General features: G+C 48.2%; 1 long non-coding RNA gene across 8 annotated transcripts in view; it reads right to left on the reverse strand.

Moving 5' to 3' along the window:
* Positions 1 to 1028: 1028 nt before the first annotated feature.
* LOC309870712 overlaps positions 1029 to 19022 on the reverse strand; it is a 108151-nt gene continuing 90157 nt past the window's right edge. For 6 of the 8 annotated variants that reach the window (XR_014314755.1, XR_014314756.1, XR_014314757.1 and 3 more), the window contains 4 exons: positions 5186 to 5312; positions 4287 to 4378; positions 3453 to 3623; positions 1029 to 2388 (listed from right to left, as the gene is read on the reverse strand). This is a non-coding gene — a long non-coding RNA (uncharacterized lncRNA). The remainder of the gene's footprint in view (positions 2389 to 3452; positions 3624 to 4286; positions 4379 to 5185; positions 5313 to 19022) is intronic. The other 2 variants (XR_014314759.1, XR_014314758.1) reach the window with 2 other exon arrangements.

A 19022-nucleotide genomic window follows, 5' to 3' on the forward strand; every position in this document is an offset into this window, starting at 1 on the left:
GCTGTGTGTTAGGACATAGGGCTTGAAATGTCTCCTATCCCTACTGCTCACATTTCATCAATAAGATCTTCAACACACACCTGTCCGTAAGGTTTGGAAGATAGTCCTTGAGAGGCTACATGTCTGGCTACAACAAGACTATCACCTCGAAAGAATGGGGAAATAGATTTGGAGGTCAGCCAGCCATCCTCACACTGGCATGTGTCCACAATCCTTGGGCATGTGTGCAGCAGAAATGGAGGTCCGCGGTAGAGGAAAGAAACAGTGTGTGAAGGAGAAAAGAAGCCCTAATGAATTCAAGTAAACAATAAACAAAATACTATTTCACCCAGGTATAAGACTGTGAACTTGATTTTCCACATACTTACTTCGATTCTCTGTTCCCCTTAAAGCGATCTTTTGAGAGCCAAAGGCCGCAACACCTTCCTAAGCATATGGAAATGGGAATCATCTAAGAAGAAGAAGAATGGATAACAAAAATATTGCCTCATGACACAGAGGGTCAAGGACATACCCAGATGTCTCCAAATCTGAAAATGATGCTGCGTTGGAAATCAAAACAAAATCTAAGACTCTCCAAGCCCTAACATATGGGCCTTAGACACACATATGGTTTCCATCTCTAGCTGAAAGAGTTGGATCTAAATGGAGTTTCAAAGCACATATGCAGTTTCATAAATAGAATTAGGTAGATCAGGATACCTTCCAACCCAGAAGTTTAGCAATGTCCTTTGCACAACTGAAGATTCGCTGTTCTAAAATTTAGTCTTTGTTAAAATTTCCTGGCTGGCCTTGGATCCCCATAAAGTTTGGTTTTTACATGTGTTGGGGAAGCTTTAAAGGTCTGCTTTGGGAGAAGGCTGATGAGAATCCCAGAATTTTCATTTTGGGGTAAAGGATATGAACTAAACCACCCACTGTTTGAACCTCTGAAAAGCAGATTTCTAGACCGTGAATCTGGGGGATTGACATTTCAATAAAATGGATATGTAATCCAAAGGGCTTGACCAATGAGACAGTGATCAAAGTTAAAACTAAGACATTTTTTAATGATCAGGAAGTATTTACAGAATCTAGAATTGTAGCTCTTTCAGATTCCACTGTCAAAATGTCATATTCAGCCTCCCCCAAGGACCAGAAACATAAAAATATAATTGAAAAATCCAAAACAATGAACCTGAAGTGAATAAAGGAGGGAGAAGGATGTACCCTGAGGACCTAATTGCCACGTTTTGCTTTAAATTTATAGAGCCACTGGCCACCTCCCAATCTTATCAAGGTAATGGAGACATGTGTAAGAAAAGTCCTTGTTGGCGGGTTGTGTCTATGAAAATTTTCTATCCTGTCAATTTCATTTCATAAGCTTTGCTCTATTTACATACTGCTTCTCAATAGGCCTCCATTTGACTGGGAAAGGGTTCTAATGGTTTGCTCATAAACTACTTTTGGGCTGGGATTGACATTTATTTGCCCAATATCGTGATATAATTTCTCTAATCACTATGGTTCTAGGAGAAAAAAGAAAAGGCAGAAGGATGTTCATCCTTTTCGTTGGTAAATTGACCCAAACTTTATCATTTTAATAGATTTCTATCCATCCAGCACTATCTAAATATAATAATAACTGAAATAATTAATTAAAATGTTCCATCCAAGGTCTTGCAAATTAACCATATCAGATGTATAACCACCAAATTTCTCAGAAAATGTCCAACCTTGCTCCTTTGCTTGACAGTAATTGCCTGGATTAATTAATCTACTTTATTAGGGAAAGGATGGAAGTAGCCAGTGTACAAGTCTTACGGGTTAAGTTATTGAAACTGTGTCTTCAATACCAAATTAAGATAATGTTATTACTAGGTGAATTCAGAACTCTCTGGAACCAGTCTACAAAAGCATGGAAAAAGAGTGAATAAATATACATATACGTGTGTGTTTTCTCCTCTGGAGCACAGCTTTCAGGATTTATAGACTTTGGTAGTTAGAAACATTTTAATCCACATTCTAATCTAGAGCTGATGAAACAAAGTGTCAGAGAGATGAAGCAATCTGCCCCAGTTTACAACACCTTTGGACTTTCATTCCAGTCTCCTGTCTCACCATATAGCTTGCTACCAAACTCTTCCCAATATTCATCTGGAGGAAAACTACTTGTAAGAATCTGAGATCACATAATCAATGCTAGAATAACTCTAGTTTTTCTAAATCCACCATTTGAAAAGCTGATAAGAAGTCAGAGAAGAGGAAAACGTGGCCATCACAAGCTCTTGCGGAAGGAAGATCAAATTCTCGAGGGTATTGATTCTCGAGATCAAATTCTTCGCCAGGTTCACGGACAGACTGCTGCTCTTCTGAGTCAGGCTCACAGGAATCTTCCTGGAGAGCATCCTGGAAAGAAAAAAGTAGAAAGCTAGCTCAGTCTCTCCTTTCTCAATAGCCTTTCACTTTCTCAAGTGAACATTGGCAGCCCACCCACCTGGAGAACTTGAGAATTCGCCAGCTGAGACAGGGTCACTGAAGACAGTGACAGTGCCAGAAGCTCCTTGTCGAAGGAGTCAAGAAAAATCTTTTCTCTCTCTGAGAGGTACTTAACTCTAGAGACACTTTTCCATATTCCAAGGTGGAACTCCAGAAGTCAGATTAGAAGGGAAGTGTTTCGTTAGACAGAACCTCTAGCTCTGTTTGGGAGTTAGAAGGAGGTTTCCTCTTTAATGAAGTATATTCTCTTAGATTCCCATATTAGTTCAGTGCCTCCTTCTATCAGGACTTTTCTAGAAGCTGCACAGATAATACACATGAGTAGAATTGCTCACATGCCTTCTTGCCAACGCTTTGGCCTCATCCTTAAAAGGAAGGATTGCAGATGTCACCAGCTGCAACTGTGTGGCTGGAGTGTCCCTATCTCCGGGAAGAGCTTCAGAGAATATAGGGCAGAGAATTAAACTTGACTCATCACAGGGAGGCACGCACCCCATATGTAGGTGGAGCCTTTCTCTGTGCTGGAGATGATATGGACAAGGATTCACATGCTACTTCTGCACAGCAGAAAGCGTTTTCAAACAATCTCTATGCCTAATGAACACGTTCATTCTGAACTGAGAGTCACCATTGCATAAGTAAATATTCACTTTGTGTCGTATTAGGCATAGTATTCAGCACCCTTTGGGCTTCCAAGAGCGGAATGTGCGAATTGTCTGCTACCTCAGTCACCTCTGGGGTTGCCGTCCCCTCTCCCACCTCCCTGCTGGAGCCACTTCGCCAATAACTGCAATAGATTTCAGACTTGAATGGAATGGACACAGAGTATCCTCCTGGGGTTTTCTCATCTCGTGTGATATGTATAATTGCTATGTTTGGTGATTACTCATGGAAACAGAGCCTGGATTCTCAGCTGCTGTGAAAGGTGGGATGCCAACACATGGATTCAACACAACATTCTCCTTTTTACTAACCTGCCAGGGCACCATGTCAAGCAGAATTGTTCCAGAACAGCTTATCAATTAGGGAAGCCGAGGCTTGAGGGGGCTTTCAGGAACCGTTCTATCCAGTGCTTCTCTTCAATTCTTAGTGTTTCTGTTCAGTACTTGCCACCTTAACCCCCAGTGTCTTTGAGATGATGGCCACTTAAGGAGAGAAAAAATAATAATAAATCCTTCCTTTCTTCTCATCCCAAAACATCTCCCTGACTATCCAAACCTTAGAATCTGTTAGACATCCAGGAACATTCTGAGGAATTTATATAGAGCTGAGCACAGTCTATATAAATTCTATATTATCTGTATTCAGGACAAACTAGTCCATGCTCTGGTAACAAAGGTCAAAATAGCAGGAGATCTTCTGTCTGTTGGTGTTTCTCTCAATACCCATCCCCTGAGCGAAGTTTCTGTCTTGTGCATGAAAAGTCCAAAGCAGGTCAGCTGGGCTCCTGTCCACCCACCCTCTCGGGGATCTAGGCTCCTCTTATCTTTCTCCACTATTATTTTGACACATGGCTCATGGGAAAGACTATGGAAAACTCTCAACTGCCTCAGACCAAAAATGACACATCTCTTCACTCAAAGCCTATTGGGAAGATCTAGTCTAACAAGTTTCAGAGCAGCTTGAGCCTTCCCATGTGCTTAGGAATGAAGGGAGACCAGATATGGAAAGCTCTAGGCATCTCCATCACTTCCATCAATGACCAAACTCATACAGATGCCTTCATGGCAACCACCTTCAAAATTGTTAGTGATCTCCACCTCTGAAGACTACAGCAAGTCCCACTGCTTCAGGAACAATAAACTCACCATGATCCCGAGGCCCTGCCTTCAAGCCCACATGACAAGCCAAGACTCCTTCATTGCCAGCATCAGGGAGCATCATGTTATCTCTTCCTTACCTGAAGATACAGACGGATTCCAGCTCTATCCGTCTAGCCACCAAAACATCAAGGGCAACAAGGGAAGGACCCTTTCATTCTCTAGCATCTCTTATAGCCGAAGGAATCCATTTTTCTGAGGAATCTTAACTGGTGGTTGGATATAAATTCACAAATGCAGGGGAATCATGTGTTTGAAAAATAAAGCTGAAGTTATTCCAGAGGCGGGAGGGAAAAGGCAGGGCAGCTGTGCCAGAGACCTCACCCCAGAATGAGATCTCCCTGAAAATCCTTCTAGTCTCTGATAAATCTGCTAAACTCAGAAACTGTATGGGTAGGAGTGACTTTTGATGAAAAACACTAACGTAGAAAAAGTAGCATCCGGGCACTAAAGCAAAAAAGAAGTTTGAGGAAATAAGTGCTAAGAAATAAGCGAAGAATAAGGATTCCCGTCAAGTCGGACCATATCCCCGGGGGCAGGAGTCCTGCTGACAGCTGGCTCCCATGGGGACATGACCTTCACTGTGCTGAAACGGGGGCCGGTGAAGGGCTCCAGGTATACCAGAGGGAAGGAGATGCAGCTGGAGTAAAGCGATTGTCTCTTTTTTTAGTGTCCCTTCTAGTGCCTTAACATTACATCTCCTGAAACCTACAGGAAAGTACACCTGCGTTCACCTCTTAGGGAACTTACCAAACAGCCTTACATTCCTTTGGATCTTTAGTATGGTTTTGCCCACCCCACCTCTACTCCTCATCCTCTGAGACTCGGAACCAGGACCCAGAGAAATGTGCCTCTTTCTCTGGAATCAGCATAGGGCCTGCCCTTACCTGGAGATCAGATGGGATAAAGGAGAGGCCATGTGGTTGTGATGGTGAGCACCAGGGTTAGTGAGGGTTCTGGCTTTAAGTCTGCGTCTCTCTTAAGAGCACTCAACTCCTGGGGCTTTGCTGGGGGCTAAATGAGAAAAAAACAAAGAAACAAACAAAAAAAAAATCTAAACTGTGAGTATAAGATCTAGTGTGTTTTAAGTGTCAGCCGCAATAATATCTATGCCTCTCCTAAAATGGACACTGGGAAGACATGGCATTACCATGAAACCAGCTCAGCTGGGCTGGGAGTTACTGGGGGAAAGAATGAGTACCGGGAGCCCTACAAGTGGCCTGGAGAAGATCACAGCATAAGAAAGTCCACTTTGTCTTAAGGAAAGACTCAATACAATTGAGAAACCTTAGGCATCAGCTACGTGGAAGGGAAGGCAAAAGGCACCTTCCAGAAGCGCTGAAATTACATGATGGGTAGAGACCACCAGGGGTACCCCACTCTCTGTTCTCCACTTCTTCTGTAGAACTTGGTCTTGGCAAAGCACTGATTGTAGGACAGAGCTAGCCAAGTGTGACCATGTGGCTGAGGCCTGGGCAGGCAGGGTGTAGACGAGGGTGCCATGTAGGAGCTTCTGGGAACCTTCTACAGGTAACAGCAGGCATCTACCCTTTGCCAGAGCCTCCCCAGCCCTCTTTCTTGCCAGCAGGAGTGCAGGTGTGTTACCTCTGCACCCTTGGACCGAGAGATGTCCTTGAGAATAGAGGCTCAAGGGCAAGCACGAGAAAGAAGCAGCAAGAGATGGAGGGTAGAGGGTGGTGTGCAAGTCAAAGCCACAGTCACCCCCAGGAAGAGCCACGAAGCAGTGGACGGCAAGACGCCCATAGCCTTGACCATCTATGCCCAGACTTCCATGCAAAAGAAAAATCAGCTTTATCTTGCTGAGGCTACAGTTACCCCTGGACCCCATTTTCTGCACAGCCCAACTTTGTCCTCCATGGTAGTAACTTTCTCTACCTGTGTGGCCACTGATGACATTTCCATGTAACCAGCCTTGGCCGTTCATTATATTTCTTCCCAACATCGGGGAGGTTAGCATTTATTCTGTCATTAATCTTATTTTAACAGTGTGATCCTCTGACTCCCACTTAAATGCTCTTCAAAATGAAGATGGAATGTCAGTCTGACTATTGTCCGTCGTGCCTGGATATCGTAACCATTGTCACGGACTTAATTTAAAACCAAACAAAACAATGGGAACCACGGCAAAGCTTCAGAGTTTTGCCATGTTTTCCCAGCGCTGGCCCAAGGGGCCCCCTGGGCAGCCACGGGAAAGTATAGGAAAACTGATTCATCTTCACAAAAGGCTTCCGGCCTCCCTCCTTGCAGAAGAGTTAGCCCATCCACGAACTCAGCATTGTCTTGGACTCACCCAATGTAAAACGGTCTTCCTTCTGAGTCACTGCTAACGGCAGGTGGACAGCGCCCAGCCTGCACATTCCGCCGCCTCCTCCCTCACCAGACGCCGCGTCTTAGGGATATCTGCTGCTGGTGCAGTGGCTCGTGCTACCAACCGACCAGGGTCAGGAGGGGATTGTGGGAGGGGGATGCAGCTCCAGCTAGGCGACACTCTGCGCCCTGGCCATTCCGCCTACTAGTATCCTCCCCAACTGATGGAAGGGACTCCACAAGGCCAGGTCGCCACCCTGCCCCCAGGGACAACCACTGCCGGCTGCTGCTGAGTTTGGCCATGGGGTTCCAACCCATCTATTATTCAGTCGGCAGGGATTTCTGTTTAACACCTGTGTATTTACACTCTTTCAGCCTCTTAGTAACCTCCGGTAGGATTCCATTGCCTCTTCTTAACACATGCTGTGAAGTAGGCAGGGGTAGTTCTGCTCTTGGTGTCTCGAATGGAAGAAATAAGGTCCTGAGGGTCGCCAAATGCACTTCTGTGACTGAAGCACCTGCCATGGAATAAGGACATTCGGGCTGCACCTGAGACCAGGTGAGGAGTGTGGGCAGTAGGCGGAGGGGAGCTGGGAACCCTGGAGGGTGGGCTCTGGGGACTGCCACGTGTACATGGAGGAAGGAAGCCCGAGGAAGGCTTCCCCAGACTCCACCCTCCACTCTGCCTTCCTCCCACCCAGGTCCCAGCTGACCTGTCCGCTGGGGCTTGAGTCTCTCCCCAGCAGGATGGGAGGCCCCAACAGGCAGCCTCTCAACCTTTCACAGGACAGAGATCCAGGGCCTGACGCACCATCCGCTGCGTGAGCCCAGAAATTACTTGAGAATTAAATAGAATCTGTCTTACTTCCCCAGTTTGATCACTTTTTCATTAGAGATGGGAAATAAATGCATTTTTGTTGTTCTTTTACTACATCTGTGCACTAATTGCCAAGTATTGCCCAAAGCCCAGGAGCCTGCTCGCTCTCTCTCTCTCTCTCTCTCTCTGCCTCTTACAGAGTAAGAGGACATTTGAACTGAAATCCGAGGTGTGTGGCTCAGATCTAATGTGCCAAGGGGGGCCTGGACTGGAAAACTAAGTCAAGATTTTAATGTTCTCAAGCACAGGCCTCTCCATCAGGTAATACTGTGTGCTGTGCGTTAATGGGCTTAATAGATCAGGAGCTCTCTGATTGATTTGAGACTGTATAAACACCGTGGAAAGAAGGACCTGGGTGTCCACAATGTTCTAGCTGCTCTTTCCACATGGGTGGCAATAAGCAACGCACACCGAGATGCGTGTCCTCTGTTGTGTTCTCACCACAAAAATGCCAGGGGGAGGCTGTGATGAAATTAACACACAGAGTGGCCTGTGATGGGGGTTAACCCACGGGGGCAGAGGGAGCCATAAGTCAGCATCCTGGCTTCGTGCACTTGTCAGCAGAAGGGAAGCATGCAAGGGGGCTCCGAGGCAGCCGCATGAAACAGCACGACTCTATCTAGACAGTGTTTTCTTTTCTAGAGACTAGAAAGGTCTCCGAGACAGATGGACGTTTGGATTCTGAAAACTGTAAACCGGGGAGAGGAGACACAAGACGCACAGAGAATTGATGTCAGTTGTATTTATTTATTTATTTATTTTCTTTCCTGGCCAGAAAACCAGTAGATTCAGTTTTATTATGTGATAAAGGATGCACTCTGTTTCCTTGAAAACCTAATAATACTTTTGGTGACAAAACAGAAAAATCTGGACTTTCCTTCTCTGTCTTGAGAACTGACCAGAACTCATTTATGAGCAGACCTTAATTTATCATGACATTAAGAAAGCGAAGTCATCAGCTGCAGGCCTACTATCTACCAGGTGTTTCCACCTTTTGCATTTAATTTTTTCACAATATCCCCCTCTGAGCTGGGTTGAATCAGAACCATTCTGAACATGATGACACTAAGGCCAGGGAAAATAAAATGTTTCCAATGGCACACAACTAATAAGTGTTAGAGCCAGAATTTAAAAGTCTGGAGGACAAACCTCAGGTTTCAAACACTGAGAACTGAGGTGGTTTGGTCACGTGGCACTCCCACTCCCCCACGTGGGTACCGGTGAGAATTTTGCCTGGGGTAAAGGTAACCCCACAAGAAACCTCCTAACTGTTCTTGAAGGTTGCTTCTGTGTCAACCATTTTATTTGCATTGCTTGCGAAGGTCAATGTTAAATCTTTAGTACGCCATCTTCCCATGGTCCACGCTCTTTACCTGTGGCCGGTGTCGCTTCATGCCTCCCTGTTCAACCCCTGTTCAACCCATTGTAGGGTGGAAATATACAGAAAGAAAGTAAGATGCAGATGGATGACCTAACTTATCCAAAGTCTCACAGAAATAAGCAAATAGGTGCCAGAGCCAGTGGAGACACCCCAAATTCCATTGAATTCTAAAGCCCATGTCCCTCTGTGACTTCTCCTAGATGCCCTCAATAATTAAAGAGAGAGCAGACAGACCTTGAACCTCAGCATTCCAAACCCCTTTATTCACTTATTAAAAAATGGAGCTCCGTGAGGGGGAATTGGCCAAGGTCAGAGGTAGGCAGAGAAGGGGACGATGACGGGCGATCCCCTCGCCGCCCCCGCCGCCCCGCTAATCCAATATCCAGGTGTACCGCTGCCAAGAAGAGGAGCCAATCCGTGAGTGCTGAGGGCTCAAAAGGAATGCGTACCATTTCATTTCAAAAACTACACAAGGATCAGGGAAAGAAGATTTGGCTAAAAAAGGAGTGGACCTTTTACGTGAAATAGGAGCTCAGAAAAGCTCACAAGTGACCAGCGTTACTGAATAATTAATCAAGAGCAGGCGGGTGCTGGTTTGAAATGTAAATGGATGGATAGAGGTGTGATGCTGTCACCCAGGGGCCGGTGATGTGACCAGAATCGTGAACCGGCCTCCCCGGCCCCCACAAAGGGCATAGCCACAGACGAAGGGAGCCTATCAGACCAGACCACCCCAGAACCCTGAATTCCTGACTTTGACCTGCTGTTCACTTTCATGTCCCTGTCCCCAAAGAGATGTTAAAAAATGATGAAGAGCCAGCTCGGCATGAGGGAGGGAAGAAGAACCATGTACAGAAACGTTCCCTGACAAGGCTGCAGGCGACACACTCGAGAGCACCTTTATTTTCCCTGTGTCTTCCGGCTTCTTGAAAACCCACGCACCTCTCTCCTCCCCACTCCCCTTCTTCCCAAATTCTCTAGAGCTCTTCCTGCAAACAGTTCGTGAGCCTCAAAGACAGACAACAGCTGCAAACCAAGGAACCAAAAGGACTGACAATGAGGAAAGAGGCAGACAGAGAAACTCCTTTACCTTATCACACCAGATAAAAAACAAACTAACAAAGTCTGCATGTCTCTCCTCTAACTAAACACGGATCAAAAACCTCTATTCTGGAAAAATGGGACAGCTTGGCATTCAAGTCGTGGCATCTTGCATCGGGAGCATACATCCAGGACTGACATAGCCCTGGTACACAGTAGGTGCTCAATGTGTGCTAGCTCTTTTTTCCCCTCACTCTTTCCTTATCTAATAGGTTTTCCCAGAGGCCAGATGCGAACCTCTAGAAGCTTCGGTTTACTCCTCTGGAACAATGGAGGTGATCCTGGTGCCTCCTTCAAAGGGTGACAGTCTAGCCCTGCCAGTGCTCCCATGAGCTCCCCGGTTTTCTTATTCCAGATGGAGGGCACAACCTGTGCAACGCTGTGAGGAAAAGCTTGGGTGGCCCAGGGGAGTCACCAAAACCTCTGGGTGGCAGAGGCACCCGGTTCAAGGTCGGTTGGCAAGAGAGGCAGCTGGTGAGGCAGATGCGGGCTAGAAGCCAGAGCATGAACGTTTGGGGCGCTGCTGTGAGCCGGGGAGGGCTGCTGGGGCTTGAGAACAGGGGCCAGAAATGGAATGGAGCCAGATGGAGGGAAGGCCGGGGAGGTCCTGAACGAGTTCTGTCCGGATGGGACAGAGGGAACGGGGAAATCGTTAAGGACACGGTGTTAAGTGGAGTTTCCCTGTGTGACTCTGCTACTACTCCCAGTGCCTAGGAGAGCAAGGTGGTGGAGGGCGTGGGGGTTGCCAGCTGGCTTAGGGGCTGAATCCAGTTTTTAGCAGCCCTGGGGCTGCTGCGCCTTGAGACATCACTGTAACTTTCAGCTTCTCTTCCCAGAAACTGACAGCTGTTTCCCTGCCTCTCCCTCCCCTTCCCCTGGCGCCTTTTCACCCCCTCTGCTCCTCCCTCGTCCCTCCACCGTGGTCCCCCTTTCTTCTCCCCTTCTCTTTATCATTCTTACCTTCTGGCCTTTGCAGCAAAATCAGAAACAATCCACTCCCCCCACCAAGAAATTTGCACCCACCTTGGTGACCTCTCCAAGTGTCTTCCAGGTTTCTTTTCGTTTCTGGGTTTTGCTGGTGGCTGCCCTGGTGAAGGGCAGTGTCGGGAGCAGAAAGGAAGGAGGGCAGCCAAGAAGAGGCACCAAGGTGTTGCTGCCCACTGCTGTGGGCGCTCCCCACTCTTCACCCCCACCCACCCCACACCCATTGCTTCTAGCATGGTCCAACCAGAAGCCAAATGTTGACCTGGACTGTCCTGGTTCCTCTATCAGTAGAATCTCATCAAAACACACAAAAGTAACCCATAATGGAAATAAAAATAGAGCAGAGCCAAGCCCTGAAGCTTATCCTCTTCCACAGTACAAGCCGCTTACAGAGCATACATTTTTCCAAATTTAAAACCCTAGTTCCTGATGCCGTAAGATTCAGGGAGACAACATCACACAAACCCTTGAGTTCGTGGACACTTTCATTCCAAGAACTTATTATTTATGACAAGTCTTTCCATAGGAAGACTTCTAGTTCATATTTGCAAAAGCAGTATTGGCAAGACTTCTAAACCTCCAGAACTTAAGGGTCTACTATTTTCCTGTAAGATATCCATATGGAAATGCTATCGGCTAGGAAATAAGATTTTTGAGAAATTGAAAATTAATTTCTATTTAATCTGGAGAATATTTTCCAGAGGGGAAAAAACAATCCTAAAGGTAGAACTCTGAGCTTTGTGTGTATGTGTGAGTTCATTTCTCAAAGAACTGTGGATTTATGCACAGAAGATTGTAACCAGCTGTTCTTCATCCCCATCTAGTAGGGAGTGAGAAGCTAGTGGCTTGAACTGGAGGGAGAAGAATTTAAGTTCAATAGGAAGAAAGGAGGTCCTGACAATGTGGATTGTTAGGACATTAGCAGAGGTTGCCAAAGACGGCTGCACCATCCTTCCCTGGAGGGCTTTACCATTTCTGTAGGTTCTCATCTCTGTGGGCGGGCTTGGGCTTGCCATCAGGCGCCTCTTAAGGCGTCAGCTTAAGAGGAAAGCAATGAGCCAATCCTCCAAGTCCCCTCATCCCACACATCTTCCCCAGGACCGCCTCAATGTCATGCCAGTTCCCATGCTCTTACTAAAAAAGACCACAGCGTCCATTTGAGCAATGACCCCCCCCACCCCTCAGTTAACCATAGACTCAGTGTCTGTCCCACAGAGGGCCAAAGACCCTGAGTGTTGTTCACCCTAACCCCGTCAATGAGTTTCACCTGACCAAATCATGGTTCACCTCTCTCAGTAGCAGTTCTTGAGGGAGAAACCCAGCAAATGGGTTCTGGCTCACGTGGCAAATTCCAGTACAACAGCCTCTCAAAATCTAACTCCAGACAAGGCCAATCTGGCAACCTGGACCTCACAAGCAAACGTTACCATCAACTTCCCTTTTGAACAGTTTTCAGATTCCTTCCCAGTTACCTCTTAGTGAACTGAGCACCACACACACACACACAAGATCTGACTCTCTCTCATCGTCTGTGACTTTCCTGTGAATTTCACTTGATGCTCTCAAGCCCGGATCATTAACCTGAAGTGGTCAGACATGGTAGAAAGTGGCTGGGTTTTGTTCTCTAACACTATTTTTCAGGATATAATGTTAGAGCTAAGATTGTATCTGGAAGAGATACGGATGGGGGAGGGTGAAGAAGCCTATTGCTGCCCTCCTAGGAATGGAACCAAGGAAAAAGCTGCTCTGGGTTGGTGGCTTCCTACTGACCATCATGGTCCCCACCACTAGGACCTTCCAGTCCCATGAAACCCAGGACCCTGAGATGAAAAAGAAGCTTCTCCCACTGGCAAGAGGTACGAGACACACCTTCACACTGGGTGGAGGAAGCAGCCCTCCCAATACCTCCTAACCCATGGACAGAGGCCGGCCTTAGTTTCTAGAATCCACACATAGCCTACCAACTTCCTCAAGAGCTAGTGGCTCTTTGAAGTGACTTTTCTGCATGGGAGGCTCTTTGTACTCTTTTTTTAAGCATGAAATAGAATTCAGGGGGAAGACTTATATGTATGTTTATGAATTCCATATATAAATGTACATGTATAGAATACTTTTCAGCATCTACAAATATGCCCAAGCTTCAAACACTCCTTTACTATTGCCCTCGTCATGAAAGACTTGTTGGGACGGCAGGCCAGGGGAAGGGGACATTGGCCAAGAGCGGCATGAAATCCAGAATCTGAAACTGTCCGTGTTTTAAACACATTTTTGTGCGCTAAGAACTGGTGATGAGGGAGGGCAGACGGGGGAGCTTTAGAGAAGAATGATCTCTCCCTCCATAAATACTAAGGGAAAAACAAAGGAGGGATAAGTAAGCATGAAAGTCCAACCCCAAGGCAGGAACACCAAAGAGATCCACGGCTGACTTCTGGTCGCTGGAGAAGTGGAGGCAGAGGGGACCTATGATTTGGCTGAGGATTTAGGGGCAACCCAAAAAGTATGACAGTCACACAGGGAAGGAGGACTGGCAACGTGATTTCTAGGTGGGATGTCCTGCTCCAGGAACTACTTTTCGAAGAGTGAAAAGGGAACGTCTTGCCAGACCCTTCCTTGAAGATGTGTGTGGATAGGAGAAAAGTCTGTGTCTCTCCGACTCATTCCTGGGACACCAGCTAGCTACACGCGCATGACCTCAGATGTCACAGCTCTGGGGTGAGCATCTGTCTAGAGCTCATCCTGAGCCCCAGGCTCCCAGGCCCAGCCACAGCTGGAGGGCCAGCTCACCCCAGAAGGCATGAGTGTGCATTTGAAGGGCTCCACAGCCGGAACTAAGGCATTTGTACCTGCATTTATTAGATGAAAGGTTGTCTTGCTAGAGCTTGAGGACTGCATGCTGCTTGTCCATGCTTTAGAGGAAAGATATTCCAGGTGTGTGAAGTGTTCCACTAGGCTGCAAGAAGAGGGCTCATTTGATTTACAAATAGCCCATGAACTTAGCACTAGCCTCGCCCTCCACCCAGTGCCTCTTCCTTGAGCTACTTCCAAACTCGCTGAAGTGCCCAAAAAGGGCGGAAAATAAAATCATTGAAAATGAAGAACTCTGGAAGAGGCAATAGACTATAATATAATGAACTCTGCTCTCGGAATCCAAAGATCGGGGTTCAAAAACCATCTCCAGGGACGCCCGGGTGGTTCAGTCGGTTGAGCATCCGACTCTTGATTTCGGCTCAGGTCATGACTTCAGGGTCATGAGATGGAGCCCCATGTTGGGCTCTGCACTGGGTGTGGAGCCTGCTGAAGATCCTCTCTCTCCTTCCCCCTCTGCCCCCCTCCTCCACCCTTGCTCACGAGCACTCATGCTTGCTCTCTCTCTCCTCCTCTTTCTCTCTTTCTCAAAAATAAAATCTCCAGCCATGACTAGCTGTGTGACCAGGAACCAGTTATTTAACCTTTCTGAACTCTGGTGCCCCTGCCTAGACCACAGAGACTCTCAAACCCAGCTGACCTTTGAACCATGTGGGGGTTAGGGGAACAAACACCCCCTCCTGCTGTGGAAAACCCATGCATAGGGGCATCTGTGTGGCTCAGTGGGTTAAAGCCTCTGCCTTCGGCTCAAGTCATGATCCCAGGGTCCTGGGATCCAGCTCCGCATTGGGGTCTCTGCTCAGCGGGAAGCCTGCTTCCTCCTCTCTCTCTGCCTGCCTCTCCGCCTACTTGTGATCTTTGTCTGTCAAATAAATTAATAAAATCTTTAAAAAAAAGAAAAAGAAAACCCATACATAACCTTTGACTCCCCGAAATCTTTACTAATAGCCCACTTCTGACAGAAGCCTTACCGATCACATAAACAATGGATTAACACATATTTTGTGCATTATAAGTATTATATACTGCATTCTCACAATAATACCTTTACCTTAATTGGGAGGGAGGAGTGGTATTTCTAAGCTACTCAGTTGGGTCTGCGAGTTTTTTCAAACTGCTGCAAATCTCAAAAAAATTTCCAAAACAATCCACATGTCAGTTCAATTTCGTGTTATTCAAGGAACCCCTGTACTCCCCGCCCTCACAGGACTTCACCATGGGGCTTAGATGAGGTGACGCAGTTGACAGCCACCACCCAGGCCCCATCCCCATACAAAGTGCTCCGTGAATGTTCATGGCAAAGTACAGAGAGACCCATCTGCTAAAGCCATACCACTCACTACAGAAACTAGCAGATCCTAGCCCTGAAGGGTCTGCACCGGCCTGGAGAAGAAACTGCAATAGCTTTATCTCTTCTTTGAGGTCACACTCTTTGCATGTTCCCCAGGAACATGTTTTTTGTGGGAGAGCCTGGAGCTGCTCCCCTGAAAACAGCTCCCCGGGGCCTCTGAAGCCAAGGCCGAGGGAAGCGCGGCCAGAAGGCAGAGCAGCTGTGGCTTCAAAGTGGGAGGACGAGCCCCTCGTTCTCCACGCACAACCTGCTGCCTGCCTGGAATTTCTCTAGCAAGAGATCAAACCCCTCAGGCCACAGTTGGAGGAGGAGGGGAACACCAGGCCCCACTCCTGACGGACACACCCCATCCGTTTGGGGCATCCCGGTGGCTGGTCCCGGAGACAGAGCCCCGCACAGGAGGCGCTCTTCGGGTGTTGAGGAACATGTGCGAGCATGAGGAGTGAGTCTGGCAGCACCTGCCACCCTGGGCACGGAGGGAAGAAGCAGGTGTGTGTGGGGGCTGCGTGGAGCCCGCAGGAGCCACTGTGCCCACACAGACCCACCGTCAGAACGGCCAATAGGCATCTGCGGCTGAGCTCTCCATCTCCTGACTCAGTTCAGCCCCAGCCCCGTAGCGTTCATCTTCTGCTCCATGGATGGCTGCCGGTCACACCCTTGGGAGCCGCGCCGGGATCTGGGCACACAGCTCCCGAGCAAGTGCCATTGGGCGAATGCCGAGAACAGGTCGCCCGTGGGGAGCTGGGAGTGCTGGAACAGGCAGACAGGAGCTGGGGGTAAGCCAAGTGCCTTGTGCACACCTGTGCACCCGTTAGGGGGCAGCTCCTCTTCTGGAGGAGGGGGTGGCGCCCCCCTACACCCTTTCTACTCAGCATCCTCCCTGCTGTATTCTCAGTCAGTGCCATGGCCCTCAGCCTCAACACCAAAGTCTCCCCATGTCCCCTCTTCCTCCCTCTCTCCTTGTCTCTCTGTCTCTCTTCCTGTTTCTCTCTATATATCTCTCTGTACCTCTGTGTGTGTGTGTGTGAGTGTGTGTGTGTGTGTGTATGTGTGTCTCACTTCCCCTCCTTTTCCCTCCCTTTTCCCCTCCGTGTCTCTCTCTTCATTCCTCCTTCCTATTTGACTTTCCAGGTGTGTCTTCCCTGTGCCCCTGCAGATGGACCTTCACAACGCCCGTCCAGTTTGTCTCTGCCTCCTCCAGACTGGGGTTTTGGCCACAGCTCAGCACCCTCCACCCTTCTGTCTCTCTGTCTCCTAACTCATGTACGGAAACCTCTCCAACCAAAGTATTCCTCCCAAAACCCGAACCTAGGAGATTCTTCCGCCTGCAGAGAACTCACCCATTGGGGCCCAAACCAGCCCTGGGAGCTGCCTCGCCAAGCCCGGCTCCACACTCCCCGTTACAGGGCGCTGACCCTCCTGAGCGCTCACAACAGCCAGGGGCCCATGAAGCTCTTTTCATAAAACTCCACAATGAAGCCTCAGCACATCGGGCGACAGGAGGCACTGCCCTCTCTGTGCGGAGAGTGAGGAAGCGGAGATTTGCAGGTCTCCATCAGGGGTCGAGAGCTAGGAAGCAGCAGAGCAGTGGTCTTTGTTGGATGGACCCATCCCAGCGGCACTGTCCTCCCCACCTGCACCCAGCAATCGGGGTCACTTAGAAGGCTTAAATCCCTCCTGGCCCACCCCAGAGCCAAGGGGAAGGGGTTTGTCAAGGCAACCCTGTAATTAAAGCGTGCATCACTTGGCAGCTTCCTCGGGAATCGCTGTCCTTCTCACGGCACTGTGAACCCTGCAGTAAAAGATCTCTTCGCGTCCCCAGCACTGAGAGCCGGCACGCACGGACGCTTAACTGAATCAAGTCATGGTCCTATCAATGAATGAGTGAATTTACGAGTGTCCTGCTCTCACATGGTCACGTTTCTCTGCCCCTTCCATAACCAATCTCAATTTATTTGCCTGGCCACGTTAGAAATTTCGGAAGTGAGTTTCCTGGTTATGGAAGAGTATGAGAAAGAGTCGAAATTCCCATCATGGAAGGACAGGATCACCCTTACGATAGAAGAGTGAGCTTTGATCGTTGTTGTTGACGGTGGGGTGTCACCACGCTCGAATTTGAAGCAGATGGGTATGGGCTCCATTCATAATTTCCCTGATTTAGGAAAAATCACTTCCGCGGACGGGGACAGTCCACCTGACAACTGCCAGAGCCCAATAGCAGCTTTGGTCTTGGCGCAGGTGTACGTGATTTCACTTCTGCCGGCAATGTCTCCACAGGCTGCCTGTGCTGTTGGTCCCGATGACAACGGGGCAGAGGATAAAGCCGGGGCTCACCCTTCTTGGGGCGGGGGGACACTGAGATTCCTGGGCATCGTACCAACTCAGCCATATGTCACCACAGAAAGTAACTGCTATTTCCATATATGATCATAGCTAATGTTGCAAAGCCTGTTTTGCCTGGATCCTTTTACAGGACCTATGCAAAATATGCTGTGAGCTTTCACTCCAGATTTCTTCCTTAGGACGAATGGCTCTGCACACACACACGGGAACAAGCTCTTACTCTGCTCATCGGGAGTGATAATTATTCCATAGGCTAATTCCCCGAGTGTGAGTTACATGGGGTAAGGTTCTGGCTCATACAGCAGCTGATGGAAACGGGGATCCTAATGGCCAAATACATCCTAATGTTCTCCTTTTAATTCTTTCATTTTTTTTCTGTCTTTACCTTTTAGAAAATGTTAATGTATTCCTGATGAATTCAGTGTGAAAAAAAATATGTTTATCAGCTTGGGTTTAAAATTTTTATTCATAATAAGAATATCGTAGCACCGCTAACACTTTCCAAAGTCAATCCCAGAAACTCTGCCAGCTTTCTAGGGCACCCTAAGCAAGATGACCGCCCAGAAGACTGATAAGTCAGGAGGAGTTCGGATGCCAAAACGAGACATCAGTGTGTCTCTTAATCAGGTATGGGTGCTTTGTTCTTGCCAGGCGTGGTATCGAGGAAAGCAAGCTCTGGTGGCAGATAACCCTACAAGATGTCATTCGGTAATTGCGGAAGTTGTGCCTTTAGCCAGGGCCAAATGGATGATAAGGTTGTCACTGTTAACAGGTGCTAGCTCTTTGGAGAGAACCCTACTTCCGCTTGCAAAATCCAGCCGCTGAATTTCTTGATCACATTTCCCCTACATCTATTGGCGGCAGTGAGAGAAGGCGAGCTCCGTGGCCTTGCCCTGCTCAGCCTCCAATCCTCAGTACCAGAATATCCATCAACCCCTCAGTGCCCTCCGATGCCGGGCCCCAGACACCCCATGAGCAGGAGTCACTCTCCCCCCCACCCCAATCGGGCTGGCACTGTGTCTGACACGGAGCCCACCTTCACAGCTAAATGGTTCCCCCCATTCCAGACCGTGTGCACAAGCCCACAGCTTCCACGGTCGCACCAAGCGCCACAGCTGGGTTCTTTAGTTTGTTGTGAAAAGAATTCTAGCATGACACAGCTCCTCTCAGTACAAAGAAGTGCTGGAGCACTGGGGGGGGGGGGGGGGAAGAATGCCCCTGAAAACAGCCGGGCCCTGGTCTGCTCTTTTCCACAGTAAACAGACCATGCGGGCACTACCGGACCCAGGACACAGGTCCTGGCCACAGGGGCGCCTCAAATGCCTCCTGGGCATCTGGAGCAAACAGTACCACTCACTCTGTGGTCAGATCAGGGACAGCCAGTCCTCCCGTTGTTTGATTTCTAAACTTGCCTCTACCTCCCGAGGCCCCTAAGAGCTCAGGGCTTGCAAATCAACACAACATTTAATTAACTGCACATTAAAGTTTCCATCT

Source organism: Mustela nivalis (assembly GCF_964662115.1).
Source record: "Mustela nivalis genome assembly, chromosome: 8".
Taxonomy (NCBI): domain Eukaryota; kingdom Metazoa; phylum Chordata; class Mammalia; order Carnivora; family Mustelidae; genus Mustela; species Mustela nivalis.